We start from the raw sequence: 15,452 nt of genomic DNA, 5'->3' as shown, positions 1-15,452 counted from the left end.
CTGTAAAAGGATACGCTTGCATTCAAACTCTCTTGTGGCACTCAAGTTTTTTGGACCCTGTTGCACTCTGTTTTTGCCCTGCTTTTAGTCTACGACCCATATTACAGAAGTCAACCATCTCTGAGTATTTGGGACTCCTTTGTAAGTGCCTTATCTTTAATCCTTGAAAAGCTCTATAATAAAGGGGTCTGTCAAAGATTGCTTGAATGGAGGATAAAAGAAGGCCCACTTGTCTCACCAAATGCAGTAGAGAAACCTGATGTTTTACTCATGTTATCCTTAGTTCAGTTTTTGTTAGACCTGGCATCCTTAAGGTGGCCTACCAGCAACCTTTTTGCTTTTCACCTCACGTTTTGCTGTATCTTTATGTTGGCCTTAGGACTCTAATCACTTTATCACTACTGTGAGAAAGTGACTCTGTATATACTGTTCCCAAATAGGTACAGTGTGCACAGAGTACCCAGTCCCCAGAGGTTTGGCAGAGGCTAAAGTTAGATATAACCTTACTCTCTAAAGTGGTAGCTTGCCGAGCAGTAAGGCAGTATCAGAGTACAGTGTAAAACATTTGTTGTACACACTCAGTCAGCAAATGGTCTCACACACTCAAGAACTGAACTCTAGGCCATTGGTTTGCATAAAAAAGATATTGTTGTTTTATTTTAGAACCAATAGGTATCAAAATATACTTTCTCAGAATGAGATGCTTTAGTTAAATACTTTGCAATAGGCAATTGACTTTTGCAGGTCATAGTTACAGTTTATTGCAATAGGCAACACAATTTGAATCACAATAATACATTGAGCTCAATGGGAATTTTAAGTTATATGCAATTAATTACTTTCAGGATTACTTTTCTAAATCCAGGACTGGATCCTAGATTCAGTCCTGGGACAGTTCTTGGAAACAAGTGAGTAAATTCGTTTTAGTTACTGTTGTGATTTTTAAGCAATATTTTGCTATTTTAAAAGTTGACACTTAGAAACTTTTGCTGATCAAATTACCAATGTTATCCTACGGAAGGAAATTCACTTAGCAGGTAAGTGGGGTTATGGTTACTTTTTCTAGGTCAGTGTTGGATCCTAGATCCAGCACTACTGTACCACCTGTAAGCAGTTGAGAAACTGCGTTTAAGTTATACAGGCGATTTTTAAGGAATATTTACATGTTTGCAAAATCGACACTTAGAAGAAATTTCACAGAAAAACAGTCAATGGTTTCCTATGGAAGAAAATTCAAGTTACGGGTAAAGTACGTTCTCGTTACTTTTGTAATCCAGTGCTGGGCTCCTAGGCTCAGTACTGGGACATCTATCTAAAACAGGTAAACAATTACGTTTTCACAGTTGGTACGATTTTTAAAGAATATTTGTAAGTTTCAAAAATCGACACTTAGAAAATTTTCAGCAAAAAGCAGGCAATGATATCCCATGGAAGGAAATTCGAGTTACTGGTAAGTACGGTTAAAATTACTTTTCAGGGTCAGTACTGAGCTCCGAGATGCAGCACTGAGGTCTCTCCTGATAACAGGTGAGTAAATCAGAATTCGTTGTTCGGCTGATTTTAGATGAATATTTTAAAGTTCCAAAACTCCACACCACTTAGAAGAATTTCCAAGTGAAACCACTCAATGTTAGCCTATGGAAGAAAAGTGAGTTATCGGCTTTTAGGTAAGTACTCGACTGGCAGAGTTATGGTTCTGGGCATAGACTATGGGGTCTCCCAGGGGAGTCCCAGCCTACTTGCCAAGCCTTAAACTCCCCTTTTATTACATATAATTTACACCTAAGGTAGGCCCTAGGTAGTCCTAGGTGCATGATGCTATGTAAGTAAAAAATAAGATATGTACTTTGGTGGTTCGCGTGTCCTGTAAGTACCAAACAGTCTATTTCATTTTTCACTACTGTGAGGTCTACCCCTCTCATAGGTTAGCTCTGTGTATTCCCCTATACTTTTTATTTGGTAATTCCATATCGGAGAGGAGTAGCTTTATTTATTTATTGAAAATCCTACTTACTGGTGAGGTTGGATTTAACTTTACTATTTTAGAAATGCCACTTTTAGAGAGTGAACATTTCTCTGCACTTACTGCTCTATTTGCCTGAAACCTGGCCCCAATACACGTCTGGATTGGGCTGGGTGACAGCAAAATTTGTGCCTTCCCTCTAGAGAGCCACAACACAGGTCACTCAACTGCACCTGGGGGGTGAGCTCCGCTCCCCCTCCACCCCCAATAGGTTCAAGAACGATAATTTATGTAAGTAAATACATTATAGCTACAGCTTATAATCATGCGAGTTTAAATCATTTGTTGTTAGATGGTTTAAATATTTGAAAGGATCTGTTTTTTATAGACATTTTACAAAAACCACTGGTACATTTGCTAATTCTGTAAACTTAACACCCAACTGCCGTGACATTGCCAACCACAATGCCGTGACTCGGATTCAAACCAAGGTTGCTGCGGCCACAACGCAGAGTACTAACCACTATACGATCACGGCGAGCTACTTGGGCTCAACGACATACAGTGACATGGAGAATTTATAATTCGGAACACTCAGGGCTGTTCCTGTGATAGGCTGGATGTATTCATTGCTTCCTCATTCCTCATTCAGAGGCTGCGTCTCCTCAGTGGTTGATAGGCTGAAACCGTTTCCTGGCCGCCTGCTTGTGAAATGCCAGGAGTCAAAGATCACACATTACACTTGCGGACCTGTGATGGGACACCAATGCAGAGAAACCCACCTGGCACAGACCTTCTATTCTGTCTATTAGACCTGCATCTTCCCTGCACCTTTCAAGCCATTTGTATGTGAAGCAAGAAAGAGTTAGAGAGTGATCCATCTACACTTTTATAGGGAGGATGTCGCCGTGAGCTCCTCCCAGCTAATCACACGAACAGCAGAAAAGCAAGATAAATACACAGTTGAGGGGTGGGCTGCATGGTTATGTTTTTGAGTAAATATTGAAACTGACCTCAGTGGCTCATTAGCAGAGCTGCGGCTAATGACTGGTGCCAAATCATGATGAAGCAAGCACCATGGCTCGTAGGGGACCCACAACACGCTTTTCTTAGCTCACTGAATTAAAGTATAAACTTCCGCCGTGTGTGAGTGGTAAAGGCTTGTTAATATGGTTCCTTTTCCAATTCAAGTCTGACAACAAGAGGCAGGAACCACGTGGCTTCGGAAGCTCAGGAAAGTAGCCACCAACCACAGAGAAAGAGAGAACTGGCAGTATGAGAGGTGGAGAAAACAGAAGCGGGAGCAAGGAGCTCAAATGAGATTGATGGCGTTTAAATAGAGCGCGTAAAGGAACAGTTACACAGCTAAGAAATGGGAAAGACAGACTAGGGAAAAAAACACAGAAAGAGCCTGTAGATGAAATTCTCTTCCTGGGACAGCAGGTTAAGAGAAATTACACATGGGGAGGTTAAGCATGTAACACGGGGGAGAATAAAAAAGAAAATGCAGTTTTATGAAGTGTGTTTGCCAATCCAGCCAGCACTTTTGTTCTATTTCTCTCTTTGCGTCTTTTATTGGTAAAGTAACTTTCAAGTGCATGCGCAGGTATGAATGAGAGAGCAACGGTATAATAATTTGAAGCGTTTACACCAGTGCTAAAGTAGGAATGAGGTGTAGCAAAGACATGAAAGAGGTAGCGATAACAAATATGTGGAGAGGCAATAGTGACACAAAAATAAGCCACCTATTTATAAAACTGAAATGGAAAAAATACTAAAGGTTAACTTCTGAAATTGTAGCCGATAATAAAAAGATTCTCGTTGTTGGCAGGATTCGAACCTGCGCGGGGATACCCCAATGGATTTCTAGTCCATCGCCTTAACCACTCGGCCACAACAACTTGCTGTAAGCTGCTTACAAATATTTTGTTTGAAAGTTTTGAAGTTTTCCCACATCAAAGTACTGATATTCTGCAATGCGCTTTTTAAAAACAATGTTTTTTTCATCATGCACGTTCTGTCCTAAAAACAAAAATTGCATGAGTATATCTCTGGATCTGTAAAAGGATACGCTTGCATTCAAACTCTCTTGTGGCACTCAAGTTTTGTGGACCCTGTTGCACTCTGTTTTTGCGCTGCTTTTAGTCTACGACCCATATTACAGAAGTCAACCATCTCTGAGTATTTGGGACTCCTTTGTAAGTGCCTTATCTTTAATCCTTGAAAAGCTCTATAATAAAGGGGTCTGTCAAAGATTGCTTGAATGGAAGATAAAAGAAGGCCCACTTGTCTCACCAAATGCAGTAGAGAAACCTGATGTTTTACTCATGTTATCCTTAGTTCAGTTTTTGTTAGACCTGGCATCCTTAAGGTGGCCTACCAGCAACCTTTTTGCTTTTCACCTCACGTTTTGCTGTATCTTTATGTTGGCCTTAGGACTCTAATCACTTTATCACTACTGTGAGCAAGTGGCTCTGTATATACTGTTCCCAAATAGGTACAGTGTGCACAGAGTCCCCAGTCCCCAGAGGTTTGGCAGAGGCTAAAGTTAGATATAACCTTACTCTCTAAAGTGGTAGCTTGCCGAGCAGTAAGGCAGTATCAGAGTACAGTGTAAAACATTTGTTGTACACACTCAGTCAGCAAATGGTCTCACACACTCTAGAACTGAACTCTAGGCCATTGGTTTGCATACAAAAGATATTGTTGTTTTATTTTAGAACCAACAATAGGTATCAAAATATACTTTCTCAGAATGAGATGCTTTAGTTAAATACTTTGCAATAGGCAATTGACTTTTGCAGGTCATAGTTACAGTTTATTGCAATAGGCAACACAATTTGAATCACAATAATACATTGAGCTCAATGGGAATTTTAAGTTATATGCAATTAATTACTTTCAGGATTACTTTTCTAAATCCAGGACTGGATCCTAGATTCAGTCCTGGGACAGTTCTTGGAAACAAGTGAGTAAATTGGTTTTAGTTACTGTTGTGATTTTTAAGCAATATTTTGCTATTTTAAAAGTTGACACTTAGAAACTTTTGCTGATCAAATTACCAATGTTATCCTATGGAAGGAAATTCACTTAGCAGGTAAGTGGGGTTATGGTTACTTTTTCTAGGTCAGTGTTGGATCCTAGATCCAGCACTACTGTACCACCTGTAAGCAGTTGAGAAACTGCATTTAAGTTATACAGGCGATTTTTAAGGAATATTTACATGTTTGCAAAATCGACACTTAGAAGAAATTTCACAGAAAAACAGTCAATGGTTTCCTATGGAAGAAAATTCAAGTTACGGCTAAGGTACGTTCTCGTTACTTTTGTAATCCAGTGCTGGGCTCCTAGGCTCAGTACTGGGACATCTATCTAAAACAGGTAAACAATTACGTTTTCACAGTTGGTACGATTTTTAAAGAATATTTGTAAGTTTCAAAAATCGACACTTAGAAAATTTTCCGCAAAAAGCAGGCAATGATATCCCATGGAAGGAAATTCGAGTTACTGGTAAGTACGGTTAAAATTACTTTTCAGGGTCAGTACTGAGCTCCAAGATGCAGCACTGAGGTCTCTCCTGATAACAGGTGAGTAAATCAGAATTCGTTGTTCGGCTGATTTTAGATGAATATTTTAAAGTTCCAAAACTCCACACCACTTAGAAGAATTTCCAAGTGAAACCACTCAATGTTAGCCTATGGAAGAAAAGTGAGTTATCGGCTTTTAGGTAAGTACTCGACTGGCAGAGTTATGGTTCTGGGCATAGACTCAGGGGTCTCCCAGGGGAGTCCCAGCCTACTTGCCAAGCCTTAAACTCCCCTTTTATTACATATAATTTACACCTAAGGTAGGCCCTAGGTAGTCCTAGGTGCATGATGCTATGTAAGTAAAAAATAAGATATGTACTTTGGTGGTTCGCGTGTCCTGTAAGTACCAAACAGTCTATTTCATTTTTCACTACTGTGAGGTCTACCCCTCTCATAGGTTAGCTCTGTGTATTCCCCTATACTTTTTATTTGGTAATTCCATATCGGAGAGGAGTAGCTTTATTTATTTATTGAAAATCCTACTTACTGGTGAGGTTGGATTTAACTTTACTATTTTAGAAATGCCACTTTTAGAGAGTGAACATTTCTCTGCACTTACTGCTCTATTTGCCTGAAACCTGGCCCCAATACACGTCTGGATTGGGCTGGGTGACAGCAAAATTTGTGCCTTCCCTCTAGAGAGCCACAACACAGGTCACTCAACTGCACCTGGGGGGTGAGCTCCGCTCCCCCTCCACCCCCAATAGGTTCAAGAACGATAATTTATGTAAGTAAATACATTATAGCTACAGCTTATAATCATGCGAGTTTAAATCATTTGTTGTTAGATGGTTTAAATATTTGAAAGGATCTGTTTTTAATAGACATTTTACAAAAACCACTGGTACATTTGCTAATTCTGTAAACTTAACACCCAACTGCCGTGACATTGCCAACCACAATGCCGTGACTCGGATTCAAACCAAGGTTGCTGCGGCCACAACGCAGAGTACTAACCACTATACGATCACGGCGAGCTACTTGGGCTCAACGACATACAGTGACATGGAGAATTTATAATTCGGAACATTCAGGGCTGTTCCTGTGATAGGCTGGATGTATTCATTGCTTCCTCATTCAGAGGCTGCGTCTCCTCAGTGGTTGATAGGCTGAAACCGTTTCCTGGCCGCCTGCTTGTGAAATGCCAGGAGTCAAAGATCACACATTACACTTGCGGACCTGTGATGGGACACCAATGCAGAGAAACCCACCTGGCACAGACCTTCTATTCTGTCTATTAGACCTGCATCTTCCCTGCACCTTTCAAGCCATTTGTATGTGAAGCAAGAAAGAGTTAGAGAGTGATCCATCTACACTTTTATAGGGAGGATGTCGCCGTGAGCACCTCCCAGCTAATCACACGAACAGCAGAAAAGCAAGATAAATACACAGTTGAGGGGTGGGCTGCATGGTTATGTTTTTGAGTAAATATTGAAACTGACCTCAGTGGCTCATTAGCAGAGCTGCGGCTAATGACTGGTGCCAAATCATGATGAAGCAAGCACCATGGCTCGTAGGGGACCCACAACACGCTTTTCTTAGCTCACTGAATTAAAGTATAAACTTCCGCCGTGTGTGAGTGGTAAAGGCTTGTTAATATAGTTCCTTTTCCAATTCAAGTCTGACAACAAGAGGCAGGAACCACGTGGCTTCGGAAGCTCAGGAAAGTAGCCACCAACCACAGAGAAAGAGAGAACTGGCAGTATGAGAGGTGGAGAAAACAGAAGCGGGAGCAAGGAGCTCAAATGAGATTGATGGCGTTTAAATAGAGCGCGTAAAGGAACAGTTACACAGCTAAGAAATGGGAAAGACAGACTAGGGAAAAAAACACAGAAAGAGCCTGTAGATGAAATTCTCTTCCTGGGACAGCAGGTTAAGAGAAATTACACATGGGGAGGTTAAGCATGTAACACGGGGGAGAATAAAAAAGAAAATGCAGTTTTATGAAGTGTGTTTGCCAATCCAGCCAGCACTTTTGTTCTATTTCTCTCTTTGCGTCTTTTATTGGTAAAGTAACTTTCAAGTGCATGCGCAGGTATGAATGAGAGAGCAACGGTATAATAATTTGAAGCGTTTACACCAGTGCTAAAGTAGGAATGAGGTGTAGCAAAGACATGAAAGAGGTAGCGATAACAAATATGTGGAGAGGCAATAGTGACACAAAAATAAGCCACCTATTTATAAAACTGAAATGGAAGAAATACTAAAGGTTAACTTCTGAAATTGTAGCCGATAATAAAAAGATTCTCGTTGTTGGAAGGATTCGAACCTGCGCAGGGATACCCCAATGGATTTCTAGTCCATCGCCTTAACCACTCGGCCACAACAACTTGCTGTAAGCTGCCTACAAATATTTTGTTTGAAAGTTTTGAAGTTTTCCCACATCAAAGTACTGATATTCTGCAATGCGCTTTTTAAAAACAATGTTTTTTTCATCATGCACGTTCTGTCCTAAAAACAAAAATTGCATGAGTATATCTCTGGATCTGTAAAAGGATACGCTTGCATTCAAACTCTCTTGTGGCACTCAAGTTTTTTGGACCCTGTTGCACTCTGTTTTTGCGCTGCTTTTAGTCTACGACCCATATTACAGAAGTCAACCATCTCTGAGTATTTGGGACTCCTTTGTAAGTGCCTTATCTTTAATCCTTGAAAAGCTCTATAATAAAGGGGTCTGTCAAAGATTGCTTGAATGGAAGATAAAAGAAGGCCCACTTGTCTCACCAAATGCAGTAGAGAAACCTGATGTTTTACTCATGTTATCCTTAGTTCAGTTTTTGTTAGACCTGGCATCCTTAAGGTGGCCTACCAGCAACCTTTTTGCTTTTCACCTCACGTTTTGCTGTATCTTTATGTTGGCCTTAGGACTCTAATCACTTTATCACTACTGTGAGAAAGTGGCTCTGTATATACTGTTCCCAAATAGGTACAGTGTGCACAGAGTGCCCAGTCCCCAGAGGTTTGGCAGAGGCTAAAGTTAGATATAACCTTACTCTCTAAAGTGGTAGCTTGCCGAGCAGTAAGGCAGTATCAGAGTACAGTGTAAAACATTTGTTGTACACACTCAGTCAGCAAGTGGTCTCACACACTCTAGAACTGAACTCTAGGCCATTGGTTTGCATACAAAATATATTGTTGTTTTATTTTAGAACCAACAATAGGTATCAAAATATACTTTCTCAGAATGAGATGCTTTAGTTAAATACTTTGCAATAGGCAATTGACTTTTGCAGGTCATAGTTACAGTTTATTGCAATAGGCAACACAATTTGAATCACAATAATACATTGAGCTCAATGGGAATTTTAAGTTATATGCAATTAATTACTTTCAGGATTACTTTTCGAAATCCAGGACTGGATCCTAGATTCAGTCCTGGGACAGTTCTTGGAAACAAGTGAGTAAATTCGTTTTAGTTACTGTTGTGATTTTTAAGCAATATTTTGCTATTTTAAAAGTTGACACTTAGAAACTTTTGCTGATCAAATTATCAATGTTATCCTACGGAAGGAAATTCACTTAGCAGGTAAGTGGGGTTATGGTTACTTTTTCTAGGTCAGTGTTGGATCCTAGATCCAGCACTACTGTACCACCTGTAAGCAGTTGAGAAACTGCGTTTAAGTTATACAGGCGATTTTTAAGGAATATTTACATGTTTGCAAAATCGACACTTAGAAGAAATTTCACAGAAAAACAGTCAATGGTTTCCTATGGAAGAAAATTCAAGTTACGGGTAAAGTACGTTCTCGTTACTTTTGTAATCCAGTGCTGGGCTCCTAGGCTCAGTACTGGGACATCTATCTAAAACAGGTAAACAATTACGTTTTCACAGTTGGTACGATTTTTAAAGAATATTTGTAAGTTTCAAAAATCGACACTTAGAAAATTTTCAGCAAAAAGCAGGCAATGATATCCCATGGAAGGAAATTCGAGTTACTGGTAAGTACGGTTAAAATTACTTTTCAGGGTCAGTACTGAGCTCCGAGATGCAGCACTGAGGTCTCTCCTGATAACAGGTGAGTAAATCAGAATTCGTTGTTCGGCTGATTTTAGATGAATATTTTAAAGTTCCAAAACTCCACACCACTTAGAAGAATTTCCAAGTGAAACAACTCAATGTTAGCCTATGGAAGAAAAGTGAGTTATCTGCTTTTAGGTAAGTACTCGACTGGCAGAGTTATGGTTCTGGGCATAGACTCAGGGGTCTCCCAGGGGAGTCCCAGCCTACTTGCCCAGCCTTAAACTCCCCTTTTATTACATATCATTTACACCTAAGGTAGGCCCTAGGTAGTCCTAGGTGCATGATGCTATGTAAGTAAAAAATAAGATATGTACTTTGGTGGTTCGCGTGTCCTGTAAGTACCAAACAGTCTATTTCATTTTTCACTACTGTGAGGTCTACCCCTCTCATAGGTTAGCTCTGTGTATTCCCCTATACTTTTTATTTGGTAATTCCATATCGGAGAGGAGTAGCTTTATTTATTTATTGACAATCCTACTTACTGGTGAGGTTGGATTTAACTTTACTATTTTAGAAATGGCACTTTTAGAGAGTGAACATTTCTCTGCACTTACTGCTCTATTTGCCTGAAACCTGGCCCCAATACACGTCTGGATTGGGCTGGGTGACAGCAAAATTTGTGCCTTCCCTCTAGAGAGCCACAACACAGGTCACTCAACTGCACCTGGGGGGTGAGCTCCGCTCCCCCTCCACCCCCAATAGGTTCAAGAACGATAATTTATGTAAGTAAATACATTATAGCTACAGCTTATAATCATGCGAGTTTAAATCATTTGTTGTTAGATGGTTTAAATATTTGAAAGGATCTGTTTTTAATAGACATTTTACAAAAACCACTGGTACATTTGCTAATTCTGTAAAATGAACACCCAACTGCCGCGACATTGCCAACCACAATGCCGTGACTCGGATTCGAACCGAGGTTGCTGCGGCCACAACGCAGAGTACTAACCACTATACGATCACGGCGAGCTACTTGGGCTCAACGACATACAGTGACATGGAGAATTTATAATTCGGAACACTCAGGGCTGTTCCTGTGATAGGCTGGATGTATTCATTGCTTCCTCATTCCTCATTCAGAGGCTGCGTCTCCTCAGTGGTTGATAGGCTGAAACCGTTTCCTGGCCGCCTGCTTGTGAAATGCCAGGAGTCAAAGATCACACATTACACTTGCGGACCTGTGATGGGACACCAATGCAGAGAAACCCACCTGGCACAGACCTTCTATTCTGTCTATTAGACCTGCATCTTCCCTGCACCTTTCAAGCCATTTGTATGTGAAGCAAGAAAGAGTTAGAGAGTGATCCATCTACACTTTTATAGGGAGGATGTCGCCGTGAGCTCCTCCCAGCTAATCACACGAACAGCAGAAAAGCAAGATAAATACACAGTTGAGGGGTGGGCTGCATGGTTATGTTTTTGAGTAAATATTGAAACTGACCTCAGTGGCTCATTAGCAGAGCTGCGGCTAATGACTGGTGCCAAATCAGGATGAAGCAAGCACCATGGCTCATAGGGGACCCACAACACGCTTTTCTTAGCTCACTGAATTAAAGTATAAACTTCCGCCGTGTGTGAGTGGTAAAGGCTTGTTAATATGGTTCCTTTTCCAATTCAAGTCTGACAACAAGAGGCAGGAACCACGTGGCTTCGGAAGCTCAGGAAAGTAGCCACCAACCATAGAGAAAGAGAGAACTGGCAGTATGAGAGGTGGAGAAAACAGAAGCGGGAGCAAGGAGCTCAAATGAGATTGATGGCGTTTAAATAGAGCGCGTAAAGGAACAGTTACACAGCTAAGAAATGGGAAAGACAGACTAGGGAAAAAAACACAGAAAGAGCCTGTAGATGAAATTCTCTTCCTGGGACAGCAGGTTAAGAGAAATTACACATGGGGAGGTTAAGCATGTAACACGGGGGAGAATAAAAAAGAAAATGCAGTTTTATGAAGTGTGTTTGCCAATCCAGCCAGCACTTTTGTTCTATTTCTCTCTTTGCGTCTTTTATTGGTAAAGTAACTTTCAAGTGCATGCGCAGGTATGAATGAGAGAGCAACGGTATAATAATTTGAAGCGTTTATACCAGTGCTAAAGTAGGAATGAGGTGTAGCAAAGACATGAAAGAGGTAGCGATAACAAATATGTGGAGAGGCAATAGTGACACAAAAATAAGCCACCTATTTATAAAACTGAAATGGAAGAAATACTAAAGGTTAACTTCTGAAATTGTAGCCGATAATAAATTGATTCTCGTTGTTGACAGGATTCGAACCTGCGCGGGGATACCCCAATGGATTTCAAGTCCATCGCCTTAACCACTCGGCCACAACAACTTGCTGTAAGCTGCCTACAAATATTTTGTTTGAAAGTTTTGAAGTTTTCCCACATCAAAGTACTGATATTCTGCAATGCGCTTTTTAAAAACAATGTTTTTTTCATCATGCACGTTCTGGCCTAAAAACAAAAATTGCATGAGTATATCTCTGGATCTGTAAAAGGATACGCTTGCATTCAAACTCTCTTGTGGCACTCAAGTTTTTTGGACCCTGTTGCACTCTGTTTTTGCGCTGCTTTTAGTCTACGACCCATATTACAGAAGTCAACCATCTCTGAGTATTTGGGACTCCTTTGTAAGTGCCTTATCTTTAATCCTTGAAAAGCTCTATAATAAAGGGGTCTGTCAAAGATTGCTTGTATGGAAGATAAAAGAAGGCCCACTTGTCTCACCAAATGCAGTAGAGAAACCTGATGTTTTACTCATGTTATCCTTAGTTCAGTTTTTGTAAGACCTGGCATCCTTAAGGTGGCCTACCAGCAACCTTTTTGCTTTTCACCTCACGTTTTGCTGTATCTTTATGTTGGCCTTAGGACTCTAATCACTTTATCACTACTGTGAGAAAGTGACTCTGTATATACTGTTCCCAAATAGGTACAGTGTGCACAGAGTCCCCAGTCCCCAGAGGTTTGGCAGAGGCTAAAGTTAGATATAACCTTACTCTCTAAAGTGGTAGCTTGCCGAGCAGTAAGGCAGTATCAGAGTACAGTGTAAAACATTTGTTGTACACACTCAGTCAGCAAATGGTCTCACACACTCAAGAACTGAACTCTAGGCCATTGGTTTGCATAAAAAAGATATTGTTGTTTTATTTTAGAACCAATAGGTATCAAAATATACTTTCTCAGAATGAGATGCTTTAGTTAAATACTTTGCAATAGGCAATTGACTTTTGCAGGTCATAGTTACAGTTTATTGCAATAGGCAACACAATTTGAATCACAATAATACATTGAGCTCAATGGGAATTTTAAGTTATATGCAATTAATTACTTTCAGGATTACTTTTCTAAATCCAGGACTGGATCCTAGATTCAGTCCTGGGACAGTTCTTGGAAACAAGTGAGTAAATTCGTTTTAGTTACTGTTGTGATTTTTAAGCAATATTTTGCTATTTTAAAAGTTGACACTTAGAAACTTTTGCTGATCAAATTACCAATGTTATCCTATGGAAGGAAATTCACTTAGCAGGTAAGTGGGGTTATGGTTACTTTTTCTAGTTCAGTGTTGGATCCTAGATCCAGCACTACTGTACCACCTGTAAGCAGTTGAGAAACTGCGTTTAAGTTATACAGGCGATTTTTAAGGAATATTTACATGTTTGCAAAATCGACACTTAGAAGAAATTTCACAGAAAAACAGTCAATGGTTTCCTATGGAAGAAAATTCAAGTTACGGGTAAAGTACGTTCTCGTTACTTTTGTAATCCAGTGCTGGGCTCCTAGGCTCAGTACTGGGACATCTATCTAAAACAGGTAAACAATTACGTTTTCACAGTTGGTACGATTTTTAAAGAATATTTGTAAGTTTCAAAAATCGACACTTAGAAAATTTTCAGCAAAAAGCAGGCAATGATATCCCATGGAAGGAAATTCGAGTTACTGGTAAGTACGGTTAAAATTACTTTTCAGGGTCAGTACTGAGCTCCGAGATGCAGCACTGAGGTCTCTCCTGATAACAGGTGAGTAAATCAGAATTCGTTGTTCGGCTGATTTTAGATGAATATTTTAAAGTTCCAAAACTCCACACCACTTAGAAGAATTTCCAAGTGAAACAACTCAATGTTAGCCTATGGAAGAAAAGTGAGTTATCGGCTTTTAGTTAAGTACTCGACTGGCAGAGTTATGGTTCTGGGCATAGACTCAGGGGTCTCCCAGGGGAGTCCCAGCCTACTTGCCCAGCCTTAAACTCCCCTTTTATTACATATCATTTACACCTAAGGTAGGCCCTAGGTAGTCCTAGGTGCATGATGCTATGTAAGTAAAAAATAAGATATGTACTTTGGTGGTTCGCGTGTCCTGTAAGTACCAAACAGTCTATTTCATTTTTCACTACTGTGAGGTATACCCCTCTCATAGGTTAGCTCTGTGTATTCCCCTATACTTTTTATTTGGTAATTCTATATCGGAGAGGAGTAGCTTTATTTATTTATTGAAAATCCTACTTACTGGTGAGGTTGGATTTAACTTTACTATTTTAGAAATGCCACTTTTAGAGAGTGAACATTTCTCTGCACTTACTGCTCTATTTGCCTGGAACCTGGCCCCAATACACGTCTGCATTGGGCTGGGTGACAGCAAAATTTGTGCCTTCCCTCTAGAGAGCCACAACACAGGTCACTCAACTGCACCTGGGGGGTAAGCTCCGCTCCCCCTCCACCCCCAATAGGTTCAAGAACGATAATTTATGTAAGTAAATACATTATAGCTACAGCTTATAATCATGCGAGTTTAAATCATTTGTTGTTAGATGGTTTAAATATTTGAAAGGATCTGTTTTTAATAGACATTTTACAAAAACCACTGGTACATTTGCTAATTCTGTAAAATTAACACCCAACTGCCGTGACATTGCCAACCACAATGCCGAGACTCGGATTCAAACCGAGGTTGCTGCGGCCACAACGCAGAGTACTAACCACTATACGATCACGGCGAGCTACTTGGGCTCAACGACATACAGTGACATGGAGAATTTATAATTCGGAACACTCAGGGCTGTTCCTGTGATAGGCTGGATGTATTCATTGCTTCCTCATTCCTCATTCAGAGGCTGCGTCTCCTCAGTGGTTGATAGGCTGAAACCGTTTCCTGGCCGCCTGCTTGTGAAATGCCAGGAGTCAAAGATCACACATTACACTTGCGGACCTGTGATGGGACACCAATGCAGAGAAACCCACCTGGCACAGACCTTCTATTCTGTCTATTAGACCTGCATCTTCCCTGCACCTTTCAAGCCATTTGTATGTGAAGCAAGAAAGAGTTAGAGAGTGATCCATCTACACTTTTATAGGGAGGATGTCGCCGTGAGCTCCTCCCAGCTAATCACACGAACAGCAGAAAAGCAAGATAAATACACAGTTGAGGGGTGGGCTGCATGGTTATGTTTTTGAGTAAATATTGAAACTGACCTCAGTGGCTCATTAGCAGAGCTGCGGCTAATGACTGGTGCCAGATCATGATGAAGCAAGCACCATGGCTCGTAGGGGACCCACAACACGCTTTTCTTAGCTCACTGAATTAAAGTATAAACTTCCGCCGTGTGTGAGTGGTAAAGGCTTGTTAATATGGTTCCTTTTCCAATTCAAGTCTGACAACAAGAGGCAGGAACCACGTGGCTTCGGAAGCTCAGGAAAGTAGCCACCAACCACAGAGAAAGAGAGAACTGGCAGTATGAGAGGTGGAGAAAACAGAAGCGGGAGCAAGGAGCTCAAATGAGATTGATGGCGTTTAAATAGAGCGCGTAAAGGAACAGTTACACAGCTAAGAAATGGGAAAGACAGACTAGGGAAAAAAACACAGAAAGAGCCTGTAGATGAAATTCTCTT

At 40.6% G+C, this 15,452-nt stretch overlaps 4 non-coding genes across 4 annotated transcripts; all 4 read right to left on the bottom strand.

The window, feature by feature from the left end:
* Positions 1–3,782: 3,782 nt before the first annotated feature.
* TRNAS-AGA (transfer RNA serine (anticodon AGA)) lies at positions 3,783–3,864 on the bottom strand. The gene has a single exon. It is a non-coding gene; the product is annotated as a tRNA-Ser (tRNA).
* A 3,934-nt stretch (positions 3,865–7,798) lies between these two features.
* TRNAS-AGA (transfer RNA serine (anticodon AGA)) lies at positions 7,799–7,880 on the bottom strand. Its single transcript has one exon. It is a non-coding gene; the product is annotated as a tRNA-Ser (tRNA).
* Positions 7,881–10,468: 2,588 nt separating this feature from the next.
* TRNAH-GUG (transfer RNA histidin (anticodon GUG)) lies at positions 10,469–10,540 on the bottom strand. The gene has a single exon. It is a non-coding gene; the product is annotated as a tRNA-His (tRNA).
* Positions 10,541–11,821: 1,281 nt separating this feature from the next.
* Positions 11,822–11,903, bottom strand: TRNAS-UGA (transfer RNA serine (anticodon UGA)). The gene has a single exon. It is a non-coding gene; the product is annotated as a tRNA-Ser (tRNA).
* Positions 11,904–15,452: the final 3,549 nt, after the last annotated feature.

The sequence above is a fragment of the Triturus cristatus genome, chromosome 12, assembly GCF_964204655.1.
Source record: "Triturus cristatus chromosome 12, aTriCri1.1, whole genome shotgun sequence".
NCBI classification, from domain to species: Eukaryota; Metazoa; Chordata; class Amphibia; order Caudata; family Salamandridae; genus Triturus; species Triturus cristatus.
The sequence above is the reverse complement of the archived record's forward strand: the minus strand, read 5'-3'. Positions and strand labels throughout refer to the sequence as shown.